Source organism: Protopterus annectens, chromosome 2.part0, assembly GCF_019279795.1.
Source record: "Protopterus annectens isolate FY-2018-M chromosome 2.part0, PAN1.0, whole genome shotgun sequence".
Taxonomy (NCBI): domain Eukaryota; kingdom Metazoa; phylum Chordata; order Ceratodontiformes; family Protopteridae; genus Protopterus; species Protopterus annectens.
In genome coordinates, this window is record NC_056728.1 from 108,938,989 (window position 1) to 108,962,099 (window position 23,111).

Genomic DNA, 23,111 nt, shown 5'->3' on the forward strand with positions numbered 1-23,111 from the left:
GTGTGTGTGTGTGTGTGTGTGTGTGTGTGTGTGTGTGTGTGGGTGTGTGTCTAGGCTTACCCATACATGGACTGTGAAGGAAAACTTATCCCTTGCAAAAAATGCTTTACTTTTGGTTCAATACAAATGGCTTTTACTCCATTAAAAGTTGTTGTCTTTGATAAGTGAAATTGAATCCCATCTAAGGCAGTATACATTTGCAGTAAGAAGATCATGCCAAACATTTTGCCGCAATCAACAGCAAAGTGGTAGGTGTACAGGACATATTTTTTAAACCATTTTTGACAAAGTCTTCAGAAAATGTTAATGTATAAGTTAGATAACCATGGAGTAGATTTCAAGGTAATTAACTGACAGGATGGTAAGAAATTGGGGAATGGCAAATAAGAGCCACCATAAGGCAAACAGAGTTACAAGTGGTGTGCTGCATAGTTGGCTTTGGCATAAATGTAAATGATGTTAAAGAGGGTAAAACGCTTACCTGTCAACAGCTTTTAAAAGATCTGTAACACGGCCATATAAAAATTAATGTATAAGAGGATGAATAAGAGATATTTCAAAATTAGATGACTAGTCTAATATATTACAACATACATACAGTGTGAGGAAATGCATTTTAATCCACCAGGGTGAGAAGAAGTCAAAGGGAGACAATTTAATTGGAGATGAAATGGAAGCAATGGCCAAAAATGAAAAGAAACCGTGATATAAATTATAACATTGTTAAGGTTGTTTGTTGAAATTCTGAAGCAAACTATAACCATAACCGTTGGACTACAGCAAGTGAAAACTTGAATTTGTGGAAATGTATATAAGTCTGAGGCTGTGATATATCTGAGTATGCCACTCTGAGGTTGTGGTATCTTAGAGTATCCCACTTGCACCAATGTGCAGCGATCTCTGAGTTTATTACATATAAGTAGCTTGGGTTTTAGAGGTCCATGGGGTACAGCAAAAAGATACTTTAAAGGTGTAACAGTGAGTTTCAGAATTTGCAGGTGTTTGTTTCAATCACAGTATAGTTTTAAAGTGTTGAGACTTGAAGGATAAGGTCTCATTCTTCTGATAGGAAGCCTCTTATAAATGATATTCACAGCTAAAGGAGAGAAGTCAATGCAAGAAGTCAATAGAAAAAGTTAATAGGATTTGGAGCTATATGGGGGACGGGCTACTATCAGCAGGAAATGAAGTGAATCTTCTACTATCTTCCACTGTACCATACCAACAGTGACAAGATCACCAACTCATTTACTCTGTACAGTTCGAAGCTGTCATCTACAAATGACATTTTACAGAGACTGCAGCAAACAATGTAAAACAGATAACCAGTTTTTATCACATAAAATAAAAAAATATATAGTGCTCACAGTATCAACCCACATATCAGCAATGTAAATTTTCTGAAGAATGCCAGCCTCCATGTAACCCCACCCCTTTATATTTCAATATACTAACTCTATGGGTGCCTAAACATAGAGAATGGAGAAACACCCTGCAATGGTGAATAGACAAGCCGCAGAACAGTGATGTAACAGTTTTATTAGTGCCACAGCAAAAGTACTTTGAGAAAAGTAGCTCTAGGGAATTAGGAACTGAGAAGTAGCAAATCATCAAATGGATGTCAAATACTCATAGTAAAGTCATACATGACAATGACTCTAAAGTGCTTTGTGCGTACAAAAAATGTGCCATTGTCAGAAACCAGTTACTCAGCTACTATTAACCATAGGAGAAAAGATTTTAAAAAACTGTAATTTATAGTGATTTATGCAGTGATGTTTTTTTTTTCTTTCAAGAGACCTCTTACGTAAATACAATTTATCTGAAAGCAGTACTGATGATAAATGCCCCTCTAAGGTATTTAATACTGCTTCCTACCAGATTCTCCTAATCTAAATTAGCCAAATTATTAGCAGGCACAGTATACAATGACTCAAAAGTTACCTAACATAAAGATGTCAGTGTTCACTGGTATAACACCCACTCCTCCATTCGTGACACAGTAATAGTAGTACCTAAAGTATATATGTATACACTAGGACCTTTGTTATTCAATACATTAACCAATGATGTGCACAAAATGCCACATAATGCAACCATTATATGGCATATGGATGACTATATGCTAATATGCACCATCATCAGCTTACAGCAACTCCAAACTGTCTGACAAGAATCCTTCACTAAGCTAGAAATATGGTTATTCTGCTCCAAGTCATTGTTAAATGCATCAATTGTCAACTGTAGGACTGAATGAAAGGTATAACACTGAATGTTGTTTTTAGTGATTAGGTCTAAGTGAACTTTGATTTAATCTTGACATGCACAGGAGTGAATGGTAATGCCAAAACTATTGTATATACCAAATGTTTTGGAACTCGGGCTTAGAGTGAATGTATGAGCATGGATTAGGGAAGATGACAGATTTTGTGTTATGCGTATGAACGGTGTGTGTGTATATGTGTGTGTGTGTGTGTGTGTGTGTGTGTGTGTGTGTGTGTGTGTGTGTGTGTCTCACTTAGTGTTACTACTATGGAAAAGGCTTTTAGTAACATAATGAGTAGGGTCAGTGTTAAAGTTAAGATTTATGAGTAAGGTGGCGCAGGTGGTGAAAGCAAAACCAACCACTTATCAATATGAACTAAGTGCCATATATTTCAGCTGCCATGCTTCATTCCCTCTGTATCTTTTTCTGTACTGACATGGCATCATTTTCATGCAAAAAAGTCATAATCATCCTCTTCGCATTTTAAGAATCATTACACATATCAAGCTAAAAATCCCATAAATCTGTTGCACAATTTTGCCAATATCCTTTGTATTAAACCTAACCATCTCCTTTTCATCATCACTGATCATGTCTCACTGCCGTTGATCATTTGCCAAACTAGACATTAATAGAACAACTTTTGGGAACCCTATGTTGCCACTATCCCATCCCCCATCCAATCAATTTTTGCTCTCTAACAATTGACAGAAAAAAATTAATCTGTGACGACTTAAACCTCAGCTGATCTTCCTCACTTTAGCTCTCTTTAATCAGGTAACATTGATCACTTGAATCTAATACAACCAGTTAAGCAGGGTACTACATTTAACCAATCCCTAAATCATTCTGTTTCACTGATGCCCTTGTCTCAAACATTCCTAACAAGTCATTACACATAGATACCCTTTCTAATAATCTGAGTGAGTAGTAGCATATATTATCTTGCTGGTCCTTTAAAATCCTCAAAACATCTTCCCATCAGACATTTCACAAATCTGTTCCAAATACCCTTGACAATCTAGTAGAAATAAAACTATCACATGCCATCTTGTCTGAAATAAATAACTGTACAAACTCTGCTTCTGCTTTAGTATTTTCCTACAACCTACTGACATCACTTTAAGGTAAAGCCAAGAATGCAGCATCCATGGGACCAGATGACATCCCGGGCTGTGTACTACATGAACTACAATATGAACTGGCACCTCACCTAAGTGTCATGTTTAATCATAGCCTCACCTCAGGTTTCGTGCCCACTGAGTGGCGCAGAGCTACAGTTATCCCAATCCACAAGGGGGGATCCACCTTGGATCCCGGAAACTACCGTCCCATCAGTCTGACAAGCCTTATCTGCAAGGCCATGGAGCGTATTATCATGGAACTTATAAACAAAGACATTGGCAACCTTCAAACACTGGACCCCACCCAGTTTGGGTTTGTGAAGGGCCGATCTTGTCTCCTGAACCTGATTGACTTCTTTGAATCAGTCTCCAGAGCCATGGACAAGGGTAAGGCGGTCCACACAGCCTATCTAGACCTTGCCAAGGCCTTTGACACCATCCCACACTCTGGAATCATAGATAAACTTACTAAGTTGGGCATTAATCCCTATGTCATCCAATGGGTTGCTAAATGGCTTACTGATAGAACCCACACTGTAAAAGTAGCCGACTCCAAATCCAGCTCCAGACAAGTGACAAGTGGAGTACCTCAGGGTTCAGTCCTGGGGCCGCTCTTGTTTGGCATCTACTTCTCTGAAGTACAGGTCAACACTAAGGGACTCTGGCTAACAAAGTTTGCAGATGACTGCAAACTGGGAGCCATTATTGAATCCCCAAATGATGTGGATACTCTACAAAAGGGCCTTACAGAAACAGATGCTTGGTGCCAGAGCCATGGGCTCAAGCTCAATGCCAAGAAATGTATTGTTATCCCCTTTGGGAAAAAACACGTATCCATGAATTACCATATAGGTGGCAGTACACTAAACACAGAAAGTGTGATAAGAGACTTAGGGACACAGGTGGACAGTGGTCTCACCTTCGATAACCACATCGCCACAACAGTCAGGAAATCCTTCTATGTGGCACACCTCATCACAAAGGGCTTTTCATCCAGAAAAAAGGAGGTCATTGTCCCACTGTACTCATCCCTCATTAGACCCATTATAGAATACAACGCCCCATTTGGTATGTACCTCTCAAGACATCTGCAACAACTGGAAAGGCCTCAGAAATGCCTCACTAAAAGAATCGCAGGCCTAAAGCAGATGCCCTATGCTGACCGCCTTAAAAAACTCCAGCTATACTCTGTCGCATATCGTCTACTCAGAGGCAATCTCTGCTTAACATACAAGGCCATGTCAAACCCAGAGCTGTTGGACATGCTACACTTAAAGAAATCCCAATCCCTCAGAGCTACACGCTCCAGGGATCTAAACCTTGTCATCACAATAAACAAAACATGCTGGAGGGATAGGTTCCTGACCCAGAGACTGCCCAGACTCTGGAATAGATTGCCCATACATGTCAAGCAGAGGGCCTCTTTGGACCTCTTCAAGAGGAACCTTGACGATTAGATGGGAGAAAGGAAATTCACCCCAGGGATCACGTCGGTCGCCCTGCTAGACAGGGTTCCAGGAAAGTAAATAATGTGGGAAGAAATAGCCAGGGAATTGTTATGGCTAGGCTTGTATAGGCCCTAGGGCTGATAGCCTAGTACCAACCTATGAACCTATGAATCTATGTAAGTTATTGCTTAGGACTGAGACAAAATAAAGTCCAAACACTTTGGATCGCCTCAGGTGTATAGGCTACTACCAAATGCAACTGCTTAAAAAGAACTGCAAAAAGATCCTCATGATTTTTCCCAATACCAGTTCTACCACGAAATAAAATGCTCTAGAAAAGTACTGATGAAGCCAAGGCCCAGTATTAAAGACAACTTCAAGTACAGCAGACGCGAACCCAAAACATTATGGAACAGCATAAAGTCCAGCTGTTCAAACAGCAGACAAAATCGTTCTAAAATCTAATCAGCAACTCTCTTATCACTCATCACATGATTTCTTTCAAGCCACACATTCCATTTCCACCACCTCTCCAGTTACAGATATGATCTTTTCGAACCCCCACACCCCACTATGTAAAATTTGTGAGTACCCCCCACTTGTATTTCAAAGCATTATCCATCACACAAATTGAAGCTCTCCTTAAATCTTTAGACTATAGATATAGCTTCTCAGTTTCATTACCTTCACCCTTCACTTTCATTACCTTCACCCTAAGATCTTAAGTTCTGGAGCTCCTTTTGTCTCCAAACCATTAACACACATAGTTAATCATTTTCTTACTACTGATATACTCCAACAGAGCTTTAAACATGCTGTCATCGTCTCATTCTCCAAAGTCTCCAATCCTATCTCTACTTAACAGACAAATAACCAACCTCTGTCTCAAGTTAAAATCCTGCTGAAGTTATTATATGTGCAAATGCTAGAGTATATACTAAGATATGGCCTACTTTCCAAAAATAGTTTTTCTGTGTCAAGTACAGCACTTAAATAGCTATACTTTCACTAACTTCTCACATATATATCAAAATGGTAAAGACACGCTAACAGGTACTTATCTTTAAGGATATTAAGAGGGTTTTTAAGACAGTTAATCATAAATGACTTCTCAGTAAACTTGCTGTCCAACAAGTCAGTATACAGTCCTGGAACTATGTACCCCATAGATCTTCCTGTATCTCCTCTTAAACCTTCCTGTCAGAAACATGGCATCTTAGCAGGTGTATCTTAGTTTACCACAGGTATGGTACTTGCACCTTTACCATTTTCTCTTTTCATTAACAGTCTTTCTTGTGGCATTCCCAATCCTAACATTACATTATTTGCTGGTGGTACTATCTCCACTGCAGCTCATAAATCTATTCAGCCAGCTTAAGATGTGCTTCAGTATGACTTTTCCTTAATCTGAAACTAACTTTCTACTAATAAACTGACAATAAACACTAACAAATCTACTGTAATGTTTCCTGGCACAGCCAAAATGCTTGCAAACATCCCTATCCCATAAATTATTGACTCATTTGGAATTATGCTATCACATACTACAGAATGTAGCAGTCCTTGGAGACAACAGACTTTCCTTCCACAGGTACATTGAAGTAACCATAACTAAAGATGTCCTTACATTCACTGCTGCAGTATTCGTAACCTTTGGGGTTCCCTGCCATGGAAGCCTGTTGTCCGGTCAGTATACCATAAATTTCCTATTGCATTTAAAAGGTATGCCTGAATGAAACTTGATGCTCCTTGCATACAATACAGCATAAAGGTGATGTTCAGGCTTACCATAAACAGAACTTTGTTGCCGCCAGCCTGAATACATTTTTTTTTCACTGTTGGTCTGTTTGCCTGCATCTGTTTTGCCACTTGAACACATTTTCATTCTCCAGTGTTTATCTAAGTCTGTTTGCTGTGCAGATAAGTGCCCATGTTTTTTTTTTTTTTTTTTGAGCTCCTTGGGGTTAATGTTATCCAGGAAGGGTAAATGCCAGTGTGGGAGACAGATTCCCCATAAAGACTGCCATGATGTGTGTTTTTTGTCTATGAGTGTCTCATGATCATGTGTCTTGTTCTGTTTCCCAGGCGTACATCCTGAAAACCCTTTGCAGTTGACTTTCTTCCCTTTCCTTCTATCTTGAGAACCAGCATCTTAAGCTTCTCACTAAAGATACAATGGAAGGAATCTCCTGCCCCAAGGGTCAGCCGTTAGGGAAGTAGGTGAAAAAGGTGCAACTAGAATCTTCCGCTGTCCAGCCTCTACCAGGTGATTCTCCTGAGGTTGTTACAAACTTGGAGGCTCACCAGGCTGTGTTGTTGGATTCCTCTACAGCAACCATGTTGGAAGCCTGTGAGGTTCCGACTGGAAGCACATCCAATGAGGCTTTGCAGGCATCTATCTCAGATGTGCACAGTTGATTTTTTCCAAGGGGCTTAGGGGAGTTCCTCAAATTTTAATTGGGGAAGAAGTTCCTACTACGGTTTTTAGTTGCTGTTTTGAGTCAGAGTCTTCTCAGTTTTTTGGAGGGGACTTTCTCTTAAAAAAGAAACAAAATCTTAAACATGTTTTTTCTGTTGCTAGGGATCCTCAAATTGAATGTCAGGCTTTCACTTAGGGGCTGTTTACTGCTTTAATGTCTTTAAAGCCTCCTCGAGGGGTTTCAGTTCCTACTCCTCCTTGGTCCTCTACTACCCTTAAAAGGCCTAGAGAACAAGATCCTTCTGAGACTGAGTTGGATTCTGATGACGAATCCCTTCTCCTTTGGACTATGAGTCAGAGGAGGAGGAATCTATTAGTCCTGATGCTCCTTTTGAGGAAATTTACTTTGGGGACACACTCTTTAGGATGATGGATTTTTTTTAAGTGGGATTGTGCTCAGGTCCCTGATATCCTTAAGAGGTTCTATGAGTTGCTACATTCCTGTGGCTGTTCCTCCTGTTTTGGCTGCTTTGCTGGATGTTTTTTCCAATGCCTCTCATGCTCCTGATTCTTTACCCTGGAGCCTGATAGGCTTTATAGGGTGCCTAAAAATTGTTTTTTTTTTTTTGTATAAGTGTCCTGCTGCTGACCCTTCTGTGGTCTCTGTAGCCTCTGATAAGCCATCTCAGTTGCTTCCTTCACCCAAGTTATTGCCTTCTGACAAGGATAGCAGAACTATAGAATGGCTGAGTAAGAAAGTTTACACTTCTGCTAGCCTGGTACCCTAGGTTTTAGGGCTATTAATTATCAGACCCATATGTCTAAGTGTCCGTTGGCTCTTCTTTCTCAGGCCTGTGAACTTATTTCTGATTGTTCTGAGTCTAAGGGTAAAAATCCTGTTCCTTCCTTGCTAGGGACTTCCTCTCAAGTCATTTGTCATTCTAATAAATGTAGTTATGATGCAGTGCATGGCTCTTCTAGGGCAACTGTTTTTGGTTCAGATATGAGGAGATATCCTTGGCTTAGGCTCCAACATCTACCTGATGATATTAAAGCTAATTTGATGGATGCTCCCCTGGGTTCTAAACTTTTGTTTGGGAAAGCTGCTGCTGGTTTGTTTAAGTCCCTTCTGGAGAAGGGTAAGGCTTTACAGGAGCTTCAACATGTTTTTGTTTCTCCTGTGCCTAAATTTCAGAGGAAATATCCCACTAAGCCTGCCTTTGTTTGTAGACATCCCTGCCCTTTTACTGAAGGCAAGAAGAGTGGCAAACAGGATCCTCCTGCTAAGGCTAGTCAGGTTTCAGTATTTCCAAAGCCTTCCTTTCCAGACAAACCAGGTGTTGTATAACTATCTGTCTCCTCCCAGCCAAATTCCCGTTTCTCTTTGCCTTTTTTTTCTCTTTCTGCTTGGCTTCAGATCACTCAAGATTCTCAAGTTCTGTCAATCATTCATCAGGAGTACTTCCTGGTGTGGAAATCCCATTCTTCTTTTATGGGCATTGCTCAACCTCCTCAGGAACAGCTTCCTTTTTTTCCCAGAGGTTTTTCAAACACTCTTGACTCAGGGTACTATTCAAGAGGTGCCTGTGCACCAAAGGGGGAAAGGGTTCTACTCCAGGCTGTTTCTAGTGCCAAGAAAAGAGGGCACTTGAAGACCTATTCTAGTCCTCTCTCATCTAAACACTTTTAAAAGTGCCTTCCTTTCAGATGTTGCCTCTTTGTCTCTTCAGATTCTGTTTCCTGTAATACTCCCTCAGGCCTATATTGTGCCTCTGGATCTCAAGGATGCTTATTTCCATATTCCAATCCATCCTCTTTTCAGGAAGTTTTTATGTTTCTCTGTTTCTTCCTGGCATTTTCAGTTCTCTACTTTGCCCTTTGGCCTTTCTACTGCCCCAAGGGTGTTCACCAAATGTATTGATCCTGTGATTACAGACTTCAAGGGATCCAAAATTTTCCTTACTTAGATGATCTGTTTATTCAGGCATCCTCTCCAGAGACTGTTTTGCAAACTGTTAATTTGACATTTCTCTTCTTCAGAGCCTGGGGTTACCAATACATTTCACAAAGTCTTCTCTGACTCCTTCTCAGGATCATGTTTTTCTGAGTTGCAGGACTCAGTTGGTACCTATAATAACATCCTTGCCCTCTCCGAAGGCCATAATTCTCTTTTCTTTCTTTCACACTCTTCGTTCTCTAGCTTCCATAGCCACCAGGGAATTTCTAAATGCTCTGGGTGTCATGGCATCCACCATTCTGATGCTTCCTCTAACCCAAATTTCACATGAGAAAGTTTCAGTGGTTTCTAAAATCAGTGTGGCTTCAACATGCACATCCTCTAGACTTTGTAGTTTGCCACAGACAGGAACTTCACTGGTGGATTTAGCAGTTGTTTCTGAACCCAGGGATCCATTTTCACCCCCTCTACCCTCTCAGGAATTGTTCACAGATGCTTCAGACATGTTGGGGAGGCAACTTCTGCTTGTCTAAAAGTACAGGGATGTGGTCGCCTCGCCAGTGGAGGGAGCACATCAATGTCAAGGAGATGAGAGCTCTTCTGCTGGCCCTTCAGGCCTTTCATCCACTTTGCTCTCCAGTGCCTCTCAAGGACTTCACAGACAATACCACAGTGATGTGGTATATCAACAAACAGGGAGGAACAAGAGACTACCTTCTTGCCAGTTGGCCCTTCTGGTATGGGATCTTTCTGTTAAGCATCAAGTGACTCTTCAGGTGGTTTATATCCCTTCCAGTCAGAACATTATGCCAGACAATATGAGCAGGTCCTTAACTCAGTCCCACAAATGGATGCTTCACAAGGATGTTTCTTGACGTTATTCACCAGTGCTGTACTCCTCAAGTGGATCTTTTTTTCTCCCCTCTGAACAGACAACTTCCTCTGTTTTGTGCCAGAGTCCCAGGTCCTCTAGTGTTGAAGGTGGGTGCCTTTTTATTTTCTTAGAAGTGGATGTTTCTTTATGCATTATCTCACCTTCCTCTCATTCTGAAAGTCCTGTTCAAGATTCAAAAAGATGTTCCCAAAATCTTGTTGGTGACTCCTGTGACAGCACTGGTTCCCTATTCTTCTGCATCTAGCCAGGAGCAATCTTTACAAACTCCAAAAAGAAACTGAATGCAAGGCACCAAAAAAGTAACCAGTGACAAAATCCAAACAAGTGCCCTGGAAAGATGGAAAACAGCAGTCCACAGCTTCGATGCCAATATTTTCATAATAAAAACACCAACACATAAATATCTCACAATAAACACTGTGTTTTTGTCCCTAGTGTACAGACTTTATCAGATGCAGACAAAAAACATTAAAATTATTTTTAACAGCATTTTAACGTGTTTTATTTTAATTGATTATAGTACTAATTTTACTGTTTTAATTGAATAATGAGAGGGGTCTAAAAGTTGGGTTAATGTTTTTTGTCCGCATCTGATGAAATCTGTCCACCAGGGATGAAAATGCAGTGTTATTTGTGAGGCGGTTATGTGCTGGTGTTTTTATTATTAAAATATTGGCATCAAAGCTGTGGGCTGCTGTTTTCCATCTTTCCAGGGCACTTGTTTGGATTCTGTTACTGGCAATCATTGCAAGTTACCTCACAGGGTGGCTCCCATCACACAAGACACGGGATCTCTCATCCATCCCCGCCTCTCCATGCTTTAGCTGACATTATGAGTGATAGGGTTTTGATCCCTCATAGACACCTTTTTTCTAAGGACATGCTGCAAGTCCTGCAGGAGGACAGGAAGCCTACTGCTAGGGAATCCTACATATCTGAATGGAAGAGGTTTTCTCTTTGGTGTCAGTCTCATAATCTGAACCCACTTTCTATGGATGTTCCTTTGATTCTTTTATTTGTGTGAGTTCCTCAATCCTGGTTTGACCTATTCTTCTATTAAGGCCCACTTATCAGCTGCCTCTGCTTGTCTGCCTTTATCTTTCTTTAGCTTCTAGATGCGAGGTTAAACAATTTCTCAAAGGCATCCTTAATATTAGACCTCCAAGGAAGCCTGTTCCACCTCCATGGGATCTTAATTTTGTTTTGGAGAAGCTGTCTCAGGCTCCTTTTGAACCTGCTGTTTCAGCTTCCTTGAAACATTGTTCCTGGAAGACTGTTCTGTTGTTAGCTCTTACTTCTGCCAGATGGGTGTCTGAGTTGCAGGCTGTTATGGCTTGTCCTCCTTTTTTGACTTTTCATGAGGACAGAGTGTCCTTACCCACTAATCCCGCCTTTATGCCTAAGGTGGTTAATGAGCTTTCCCTTAATCAGTCTATTAATCTGCCTACTTTTTTCCTCTCTCCACAATCTGACAGTGAGAGGGTGCTGCATACTTTGGAGGTGCATAGGCAACTCAGAATTTATTTGAATCAGACTAAGGTTATTCTTAAATCTGATCAGTTGTTTATTTCTTTTCAACCTAGATCTTTGGGTCTAGCTGTATCCAAGCAAACTATTTCTTCTTGGATTTCTAAGGCTATTTCCTTTTGTTGCACCCTTCATGGCAAGAACCCTCCTTCTTCAGTCAAGGCTCATTCTACTTGAGTGGTGGCTTCTTCTGGTGATTTTTTTCAAGGGTTTAGATACTATTTCTATTCTTGAAGCAGCTACCTGGTGTTCTGTACATAACTTTACTAAACACTACAAGGTGGATGGTATATCTATTGCTAGGGCTGGTTTTACTAGTGTCATTCTCCATGGCTTCTTGGGGAACTCTTCTTCTTCTCCTTCCCCCTCCCAAGTTTCCTCTTGAGCTATAACACACTCCCAAAGCTTATGAATACTGCAGCAGTGGATGTAAGGACATAGTACAGTTGTGTAAAATCTTACCATAATAGTAGCTGTTCTTGCCTTCATTGCTGCAGTATTTACTCCCTCCCTCCTTCCCCCTAGTCATTTTCTTCCTGGATGTAGAGGTTACCTCTTGGGTTCCTTAGACTGGTGTTCCTACTGGGGCAATCAGTTCTGTTTATGGTGATCCTGAACATCACCTTTATGCCCTAGGGCATGCAAGGTGAATTGAGTGACATTCAGGCATACCTTTAAATGAAACAGGAAGTCTTTGGTATATAGGCCAGATGACGGGCTTCCACGGCACGGAATCCAGAAGGTTACGAATACTGCAGCAGTGAAGGCAAGGACATCTACCATTATGGTACGATTTTACACAACTGTACTTTCTCCAACAACTCAAAGTAGTGTACACTATTTCTAATATTTTCTATCAAGCTAATCAAGCAATCCCGTTTAATGTATTCATATCAAGACCTAAGTATAATTTACCTATTATTGTCCCTTTGCCCATGTAAAAAATACCTCACTACCACAAACCACTGAAACTAATATAGTCCATTATATATTTATCAAGTGCAAATGGACATAATTATATTTCCATTCAAAGAGCAAACTGACTATCCATTATCACCAGGCCACATACGTTCTCAATACTCTCACCTTCAAATTGTTAAAAGAAAGTTATTGCTCCCTAAATAGTACATTATCAGCTCGAGAAAAATGCTACAACATGCAGTCTGACTCCTCTCTCAGATTAACCAGACTCACTTTCTCACTTTCCCACTGTGAAAAATATTTAGCAGACTTGCCCTGGCTTCCCAGATAAAGCTTCCAAATGAAATTACTGCCTTAAGCAATCTTAATCTCTTAATAAAATAAAAGAATATTTCACTTAAGAATATATGTGAGCTTGCTTTAGAGAAACAGGGTGATTATTCCTAGCCTGTTAAACCCCCAAGTTTGATGACACTTGGATACAGACTTGTTCTTGTTGTAGTTCACTGCTTGAATTAATCATGCAGGTCTGCATATGCTGTAGATGTGCATCTCTTTATATAATGTAAATATTTCTTATAAAATGGTCACTTCAGTACTGTTGAGCTTCATTTCTTGGTGCTGCATACTTTCTAACTTTGTATGCTTAGTTCCATCATATTTTGAAATTTTTTTCACCCCTCATCTCTGTAAATTACCATGTACATTATATTTGTTATTTGGCTTGGGTAGTGGCTGAAAAGGGTCTTACACCAGCCTGCATGGCAGGTGAACAAACTATAAATAAACACACACATGTAAATATATATATATATATATATATATATATATATATATATTGAAATTATCTTTGATGACACAACATGCTTCCACTAGCTAATTACCATGTCTCTAAATCCAGCACAAGTGCTGTCCCTAGCAGCTCATGCATCAAGTTAGTAACAACACCCACCCTGTATACACGCACTCACACACACACACACACACACCCACACACACACACACCCACACACACACACACACACACACACACACACATCTAGACTCAAAGTTCCCTACCTAACCGCTGTCCACTGAAACCATCTATGCACACACACACACACGCACACACACACAAACACACATGTTCGTGCATGTGTGTGCCCTTACAGACATGCACACACATGTCTACAGATATACTAGCACACCTCCAGCTAACATCTTAGATGAACTTAGCAGTATCATAAATATCCCCATAGGGATGAATGGGTGACTGCCATATCTTTATGGTAGTTACTTTTGCCTCCTTAGAGTAACATTTTACTCAGCTGAGTAGCTGAACTCAGCAAATCAGTAGATGTGGATATTTCTGGGACATACCACTTGACCTATTAACATTAGCCACTCCCTGTGAAGCTGCATTAGCATGTAACTTTTTTCCCAAGGCGGTTTTCAGCTTTGAGGCTCCTATCAGGGGAAAACTTCTGTGGAAGCATGGTTTATGAATGAGAAAAAATTAGTACAATATGGAAACCTTCCAGTCTGAGGTATTTGCACCATTCTAAGCCTTTCAGAATTCCAGGGATGATGCCCAGAGCAGCAATTCTAGAAGAAAGACAGCAGAGTGAATGTTGACTGGAGATCATTCTTATTGTAGGAATCCAGAAGAGAGAGCTACTCGGAGGTTCTCTCTTTCTCTCTCTCTCTCTCTCTCGCACACACACACACACACACACACACACACACACACACACACACACACACACACACACACACACACACACAAAACAGAATGTAATGAAGCAATATGGACTGTGTGAAAGTATAAGCCAGAAGATTTTTTTTAATTATTTATTTTTTTTTTGGGGGGAAGAACCTGCAGTTTCTTTTCATTTTGGAGCATAAACCATGATGTTTTCTAAGACAGATGTCTACTGCCATTAGAAATCTAATGTGTGTGTGTGTGTGTGTGTGTGTTTTTATATATATATATATATATATATATATATATATATATATATATATATATATATATAAGTTCACTATCATGTTATCAGATGGCATTCCATTGAACTGGGATAGTCGAAAGGCAAGTTTCCCAGTTCATGGAAGGCCGAACTGAAAATGGTCGATACCACAACAGCGAATGCTAGAGTGCATTCGCTGATGTGAGATCGATGTTCTGCGTTGGGATCATGGTACAGTGGGGATCGGGAAATGTACCCATTTCCTCACTGTAGTGCAATCTCGGAGTTTGTATATATAATTAGCAGGGGGTGTGGGGGTGCAGGGGGGCTTGCCCCCCTGCAAAATGTTAGTTGGTATTGACTGGGAGGGATGGTATGCTGGGTGTAGACTTTGTCGAATTTGGACGGGTCGACATTACCGGTTTCGGTGTTGTGCTTGTTCGGTGCTGTGATTTTCAATATTTTAGTTTGACATTGTGACCACTCGATGGAAGTGGTTTCATGATTATGATAGTAAAGCTATAAATATATATATATATATATATATATATATATATATATATATATATATATATGGAATTAGTGGTATTACCTGATTCAAGGTTATGTTGACACATTACATCAAACCGCAAAATGTTGAAGCAATTTTCCACATGCTCTAAGAATAGTGGTCACAGCATGAATTTTTTTAAGCATCTTCACTGACACACCTGAATCAAGTTATATATATTAAATCGAAGATTACACAATCCCGAGGGAAAGGGCATATTTCCCACACCTGAAGCTAGTTATATATACTAAATCCAAGACTGCACAATCCCCAGGGAAAGGGCATAGTCCTCTATCCTGACTTTCCTGGCGACTGGAAATCTCACAGATCTGTTGGCCATCTGCGTTGTTGACTAAAGTTCATTGACAATACTAAGATTAATTTACAGTAAAATCAATGTATGCCAGAGAACCTATATGTATGTATGTATAAACAACCTATACCTTTAAGTAAAAGTTTATTTCAAATTGTCAGTAAATCTTCCCCAGTTCATTCAGCTGCAGATAGCTTGCTTATGAAAATAATCCTCCTGTAATATCTGTAGCATTCGGCAATATCAGCCATTCCATTATAAAGCAGAGCTATGCAAACACTAAAATTAGAGTTTATGTTAGCTGACGTAAAATTTTAGGATTATCATACAAGACAATTATCTGAATCAAGTGCCTGGAGCAGCATTAATGAACAGTTAATCATTCAAAGTGAGTTTTAGCACTTAAACTTCTGGTTTAGTAATTAAGTTTTCTGTCTCTTTTCACCCAGGTTCAGAGTTCAAGTCTGGTCTCCAGTCCCAGTCTGCATGGCATTGGCATGTTTCCCCACCTCCGCATTGATTTAGACCGAACTCTTGAAACATGTAGGTTTCTATTCTAACTTGTCTGTATACTGTATTTATATTACAACTGGCCCTTGAGTCCCAGATAAAAATAGTCTTGAAATAATCAGCTTACTAACCTGACTAAAAATAAATTAATTAATAAACAATAAGAAAGCACAGGAGACTCAGAAATATTCTGTATTTTTATCACTTCTGTTCCTTGCTATGATACATACAAAAGTGGTACCCACCAAAATAAAAGTTTAATCTGCTGAGAAGGGAAAAAAAATGTCTTATTGTGAAACCTGCTGTTGAAGCCACAGGCATAGAAACCTTCACTTCACTAGGCAGCACATATAATATCTTTTTTTAGCCCTTGTTTGTCACTAGCTGTTCTTGATAATGTAATCCTAGAGGCCTGCACTGGGAGGTAGTTGAGCTAATTTGGCCAAGAAAGCTATGGAATTTACTGTGGCAACTATCAAGGTCTCTAATCAATATTTAGAGTGTGAGTGTGTGTGTGTGTGTGTGTGTGTGTGTGTGTGTGTGTGTGTGTGTGTGTGTGTGTGTGTGTGTGTGAGTGTGTGTGTGTGTGTGTGTGTGTGTGTGTGTGTGTGTGTGTGTGTGTGTGTGTGTGTGTGTGTGTGTGTCTGTGTGTCAAAGATAGCCGTTTGCCAAAATGAAGGTGATCACAACAGTTGCATATGAATATTAAAGAGATTACAACAATTGTGTGTGTGTGTGTGTGTGTGTGTGTGTGTGTGTGTGTGTGTGTGCGCATCTTGAAAGGGCAAACAACAGGCATGATAAGGATATGCAAGCATCACAGTGATCACAATGGTTGTATAGGCATATCAACGTGATCACAACAATTGTGCATGTCTGTGTTGCAAAGAGAAGGAGGGGCAACAATATCAGAATTAAAGTCATCACAGCAATGAGGCTGCTCAGACAGAACAACTTATTTACACGTTTTGCTGTTTACACAATGGTAGCTACGCAGCTTCTGAGACAATTAAGTGATTGTTTTTGTATAAACTATTAGCTACAATGATGATAAAAGCTTTACCCTAAGTCCCCTTATGTTAGTATGCTCAAAACCATTTCCCCATATTTTCAAAACACATTTGTATGAGAACATAGCTGTGGAATATTCATGAAAGCAGTCATTACTGTCTGCTTCCATACAACATTACAGTTTTCACCATGAGTGAAAGGATTGTTTTTCACTTTCCACCATCATGCAATTCATTTTGTTTTGATGACAGGCACACTTCAACTGTTTTACTTTATTCAGCCAGCTTCCCTTTTAGCCAGTTCTGATCTGTGATTTGTGTTTTATTGAATTCTCTTTGTAACAGTTGTACTGCTTCCAGTTATAAGTGTCTCAAGTGCACATGGTATTATGAACTCTGTTTTGGTTGGATCTTTCAACCTCATGTCAAATACTCTGCACTAGAATACATTTTTCTCCTGACTCATTTTAGACTCCTCTCCACAGTTCATGCCATCTGCATTAAATTTCTGTCAAGTTGCCAGACCAGCAGGGGAACACTATATGAACACTGGGTAAGGAAGAAACGTGCTTACAGTATAACAAACTGTCAGCAGACATTTCTGATGTTTAGTGAAAATGCAAACACACACACACACACACACACACACACACACACGCACACACACACACACACACACACACACACACACACACACACAAACACACACACACACACACACAAAACCACAGAAAAAACACCTTGAAACTACATGGGGTCATGGCTGTTTTTACTGGTCATGTGGCACCAGACTAAAATTATAAGTATATATATATTTTCACTAATATTCATTTATTGTGGTTGACAGCATGGACTATAGAAACACTGTCTGAATAGTCTTTAATTTCAAAATGGACTTTGATGTATATTAAAAAAACAACATAAGAGAAATCTGGTCCTGGTATTTTAGCTGTCAGTCCACAGCAGAAGGAAAATGAAACATTGCTTTCACTGGAAATATGCACATGCCATTAAAAAAATGTGCAAAAGTAACTCTGTTCATGTCCCAGTGGACTCTCAGTGACATTGCTTTTCTGTACCCTGATCTGATTGGCTGAAACCACTGATACCAGCCCACTGGACTTAAGTATTTTTTTACACATCAGTGGTGTGTGCATAGTTTAGTGTAGGGTTAGGTGTCAGATTTTAGGTGTATGTGTGTGGATTGCTATTTGTTTGGTGTGCTTGTGTTGTGTGTATGTGTTTTGGAACAGCAATTGTTTTTTCCCTAGGAAAAAAAATCGCTGTTCTGACAGTTCGAGATTGTAAGCTTTCGCTTACTAAGGGTCGATTAATCACCGTTCTCTTTTTTAAGTGTTCGGTGATCTAATATAGACCCACACAAACAAAATCTTATGACTATCATAAATGAAGAGAGCTACATGCACATGACAATTCACAATCTGTTTTTAATCATTAAGGTAGCTGTTACACCATATGTCAACTGAAGTTGCTGTCACCATTGGTTAGCTGTTTTTACCTCAAATTTGGCTTTGGTAGACCTTATTTATGCTCTGAGTTGTTTGTTTAATTTGACGAGAGTGATTTTATCCTACTGGGTGCTGGCTCTCCAAAATTTGCCATGATTTTCTTCCTTCTATTATACAGCCTATTGATTTTGTGATTCCACCAGGGTGGCTTGCTTTTGAGTAAGTTCTGTACTTCTTCCAGGTGGGCACAGCTGCCTCTGTGCAGTTATTAACATGCTTGTATAGGGTTTCTGTGAACAGTAAAGGATAATTTGGGTTATCAGAAAATGAATAAAAAATAAAAAAAATAAAATAAAATCAGAAAATGGATGGCTAGATGCGTGGACGATTTAGCTTTTTTTGTATGAAATTATATTTATGCCTGCCTCACATGTTTGTATTGTGTTTATTGCGGAAGAATAAGTCAAGTGAATTAAGAATGATTTCAACACAATCCACTTTTTAAACAGCAATGAAGAATTTGATAAAATATATAAATTATCTTTTCTGAATCCCCTTTTACACAAACATATACATATTCTCATACACTAATGTACACACACACATACACACACACACACACACACACACACACACACACACACACACACACACACGCACACTCTATGTAAGGGAACATTCCCCTACAGCCCCCATTTATATAATCTAACTGATTCATCATATCCAGAGAAAAGTAAAGATTTCCTGATGTGAAAAACTGATTTCGGGAAACTTGGCCTGACAAATCACATGGCTGTATGCATAACAGACTAAAATGATTTACTAGAAACTACGACACATTCCAGTTTATTAACATATGACTTTTAAGTTAAGGTTTGAATAATGTCTGCAGATTCATATAGACTGATATTCATGTGGCATGTCTGGTCTAGTACTGCTGTTTGCGGAGAATGATATTTCTGTTTGGTCAGTAAGCAGGATCTGTTAAACAGTGTGATAAGCGCAGCTGTAAACTGCAGTTTGTCATGGGGGGGGGTGAATAATGTCCCTGTGCTAGTAATCTCTTACTAAAATACTACACTACCTTTAGAAAACACAAAATATAAAAAGGCAAGACAAAATGAAAATAAACTCAGTATTGTAGAATGCTAGTGCTTATGCAGTAGCATCTAAGCAGCAGCTGTTGAAAATGGCTGCCAGACTCAGATTTCCCAGGTTAGAGTTATTTCCCTGACCCCTGGAGAGATGCCCAAAATGAAACTGGTAGATATACAATCATCATAATTATTTTAAACCAGTTTCTCGTTCAGTGAGTCAGAGTCCATGGTATTTTACTTGCAAAGCGCAATTTAAACTGCAGGCAAGATATATTTTAAAAAGCCCAGATAGCAGAAAATCTGTCTGTCTACCAACCTATCAGTCTATTTATACATGCTTGTTGACCAGTGGTTTCCTTTCAGTTGGGACTCAAGGTAATATTCACAGTGACAAAGGGAAATTTGGCCAGAATACCACAAAAACCCTCCCCTACTCATATTGAAACATGCTGTGCGTTCTGTTACAACAACCTGATTTTCCAGCAACTCAGCTAGTGGGCCTTAGTTTAAAAACTCATTGATTCAGCCTGACTAAATCAGATTGTTAAATTCTAGCTGCATCCACATAGAAAAATGTCAGTTTATGTTTTACAATTTATTGTAGCTGTTGACAAAGAAATATTTTATCCTTCACAGTCTTTTTTCACAAATTTTTCATATTACTATTTCAGATTCTGCTGTAACTCTAAAGAAAAATAATTGCACTTTTTTATATTTTTCCATTTCAGCATTTTGCTGCACTTTTGGTAAAGCAGATCAGTTTTTTTTATAAAAGTTTATTACTTAGTCTCTTACATCTCTCCCAACTACTTAGACTTCAAGTGAATTTCTTGAAACACTTCCCAAAAATGAAGCTTGTGGGTTACTGTTGCATCCCTTTGATATACTACCAACTCTTCAATACAACATACCATTTGCACCTTTGGCAACAGGGTAAGTCATGACTGAATAACCTACACCTTGGCAGGCTCTGACTGAATCTGATGACCACCTACTCAGTTATATAGATAAGGCATTGTTGCCATTCCTACCTGACATTTATTGCCCTTAAAATGTTACCCTTTCCTTTTTAGCCTGCCAAACTTCCACTTAGTATGCTGAACAAGCTATTCTTGGCATGACTGATTATAGCAATAACCCACGCCTGGGTGTGGATAATGCTAGATTTACCCACGGTTGGTGTGGTTTGGTCACGATGGCGAAGCCCGAGTGGCCAAACAAAGACAACCGTGGGTAAATCCAGCATTACCCACACCCAGAAGTGGGTTATTGCTATTATACAATGACATTATTTAAGAAAAAATACTTACTTTTCTTAAATAATGGCATTGTATAATGCCTCCTTGCTGCTCTTCCTCAGCTGTCTGGTATTCTGCAGCAGTTCTGATGTACTGCACATGTGTATGCTTACACAGTACATCAGAGCTGTGTGTGGAAGCAATGGAGAAAGCAAGATCTCCCTTGCTTTTTACAAAGTGTCTCGGTATGTTAAAGGAGTTTAACATAGCAAAATAGCTTTAAAAAAAGCAACAGAGAATCTCCGTTGCTTTTTTTAAAGCTGTCTCGTTATGTTAAACCCAATTAACATAGCAAGACAGCTTTAAAAAAGCTCAGCTACTTTTTTTAAAGCTATCTCACTATGTTAAACTCCTTTAACATAGCGAGACAGTGTCTAAAAAGCAACGGAGATGTTGCGTTCTCCGTTGCTGTAAAAAAAGACTTATACTAATGGAAAAAGTCCGGGCGACCGGATCTTTTTCCATTAGTATAAGTCTGATTTACAACATGCATGCTGACCAATCAGCGTGCACGTTTTGGAATATTAATGGGGGGGGTCATTGTATAATGTAGATTATAAAATCACCTAGGTAAGGAAGAATATAGTCCCCAACTCCCAACATGATGCAATCTACTAATCTCTGGGAAATTGCAGGGGCATTTTTCATTTCAAAAGATATTTTGATGAACTCATACAGTCTGAAGGAGTAACAGAAGCTGATCACTGTCTTGCTGCAGGTGTTATGCTTATCTACCAGTAACCCTTAATCAGCTCAATCAGCCCCCAACAAACTCTTCTAAGGTTTCATCTTCCTAAACATGAGTAAACATCTGATTCTGACCATTCATTTTCCTCCAGTCTACACAGCACCTGATGTTTACATTCCACACGGAGACTGGTGCTTACATTCTACACAGAGCCTGGTGCTTACATTCTACACAGAGACTGGTGCTCACATTCTACACAGAGCCTGGTGCTTACATTCTACACAGAGACTGGTGCTCACATTCTACATAGAGACTGGTGCTCACATTCTACACAGAGCCTGGTGCTTATATTCTACACAGAGACTGGTGCTCACATTCTACACAGACCCTGGTGCTTACATTCTACACAGAGACTGTTGCTTATATTCTACACAGAGACTGGTGCTCACATTCTACAAATAGCCTGGTGCTCACATTCTACACAGACCCTGGTGCTTACATTCTACACATAGACTGGTGCTTACATTCTACACATAGACTGGTGCTTACATTCTACACAGAGACTGGTGCTCACATTCTACACAGACCCTGGTGCTTACATTCTACACAGAGCCTGGTGCTCACATTCTATACAGAGCCTGGTGCTTACATTCTACACAGAGATTGGTGCTCACATTCTACACAGATCCTGGTGCTTATATTCTACACAGAGACTGGTGCTCTCATTCAACACAGAGACTGGTGCTCATATTCTACACAGAAACTGGTGCTCACATTCTACACAGAGCCTGGTGCTTACATTCTATACAGACCCTGGTGCTTACATTCTACACAGACCCTGGTGCTCACATTCTACACAGAGACTGGTGCTCACATTCTACACAGAGCCTGGTGCTTACATTCTACACAGGGACTGATGCTCACATTCTACACAGAGCCTGGTGCTTACAGTCTACACAGAGACTGGTGCTCACATTCTACACAGACACTGGTGCTCACATTCTACACAGAGCCTGGTACTTACATTCTACACAGACCCTGGTTCTTACATTCCACAATGAGCCTGGTGCTCACATTCTACACAGAGACTGGTGCTCACATTCTACAGAGACCCTGGTGCTTACATTCTACACAGAGACTGATGTTTACAGTCTAGACAGAGACTGGTGCTTACATTCTATACAGAGCCTGGTGCTTACATTCTACACAGCACCTGATGTTTACATTCTACACAGAGCCTGGTGCTCACATTCTACACAGAGACTGGTGCTCACATTCTACAGAGAGACTGGTGCTTACAGTCTACACAGGGACTGGTGCTTACAGTCTACACAGAGACCGGTGCTTACATTCTACACAGAGCCTGGTGCTTACATTCTACACAGAACCTGGTTTGTTTGGGTTTCTCAGGTACCCCACAAGGATCTTGTCTATACTTCAAAGGTTTATAAGTAGTTATTAGGATTTCAGTCTAGGGGACCATTGTGGAGCCTAACCCAAATTCCCAGTTGTCACTAAGCAATGTTTGGTTAAGTGACTTTTTCATGGTCATACAACAGGCAAATGAGGGCCAAGGGACTCAAATCCTCTACCACAAGAATTACAGTTTGCAGCCTTAACCCTATGCATCAACTGCCAGATTAATCTTTGGTTCCATGCCCATGTCTTGCACT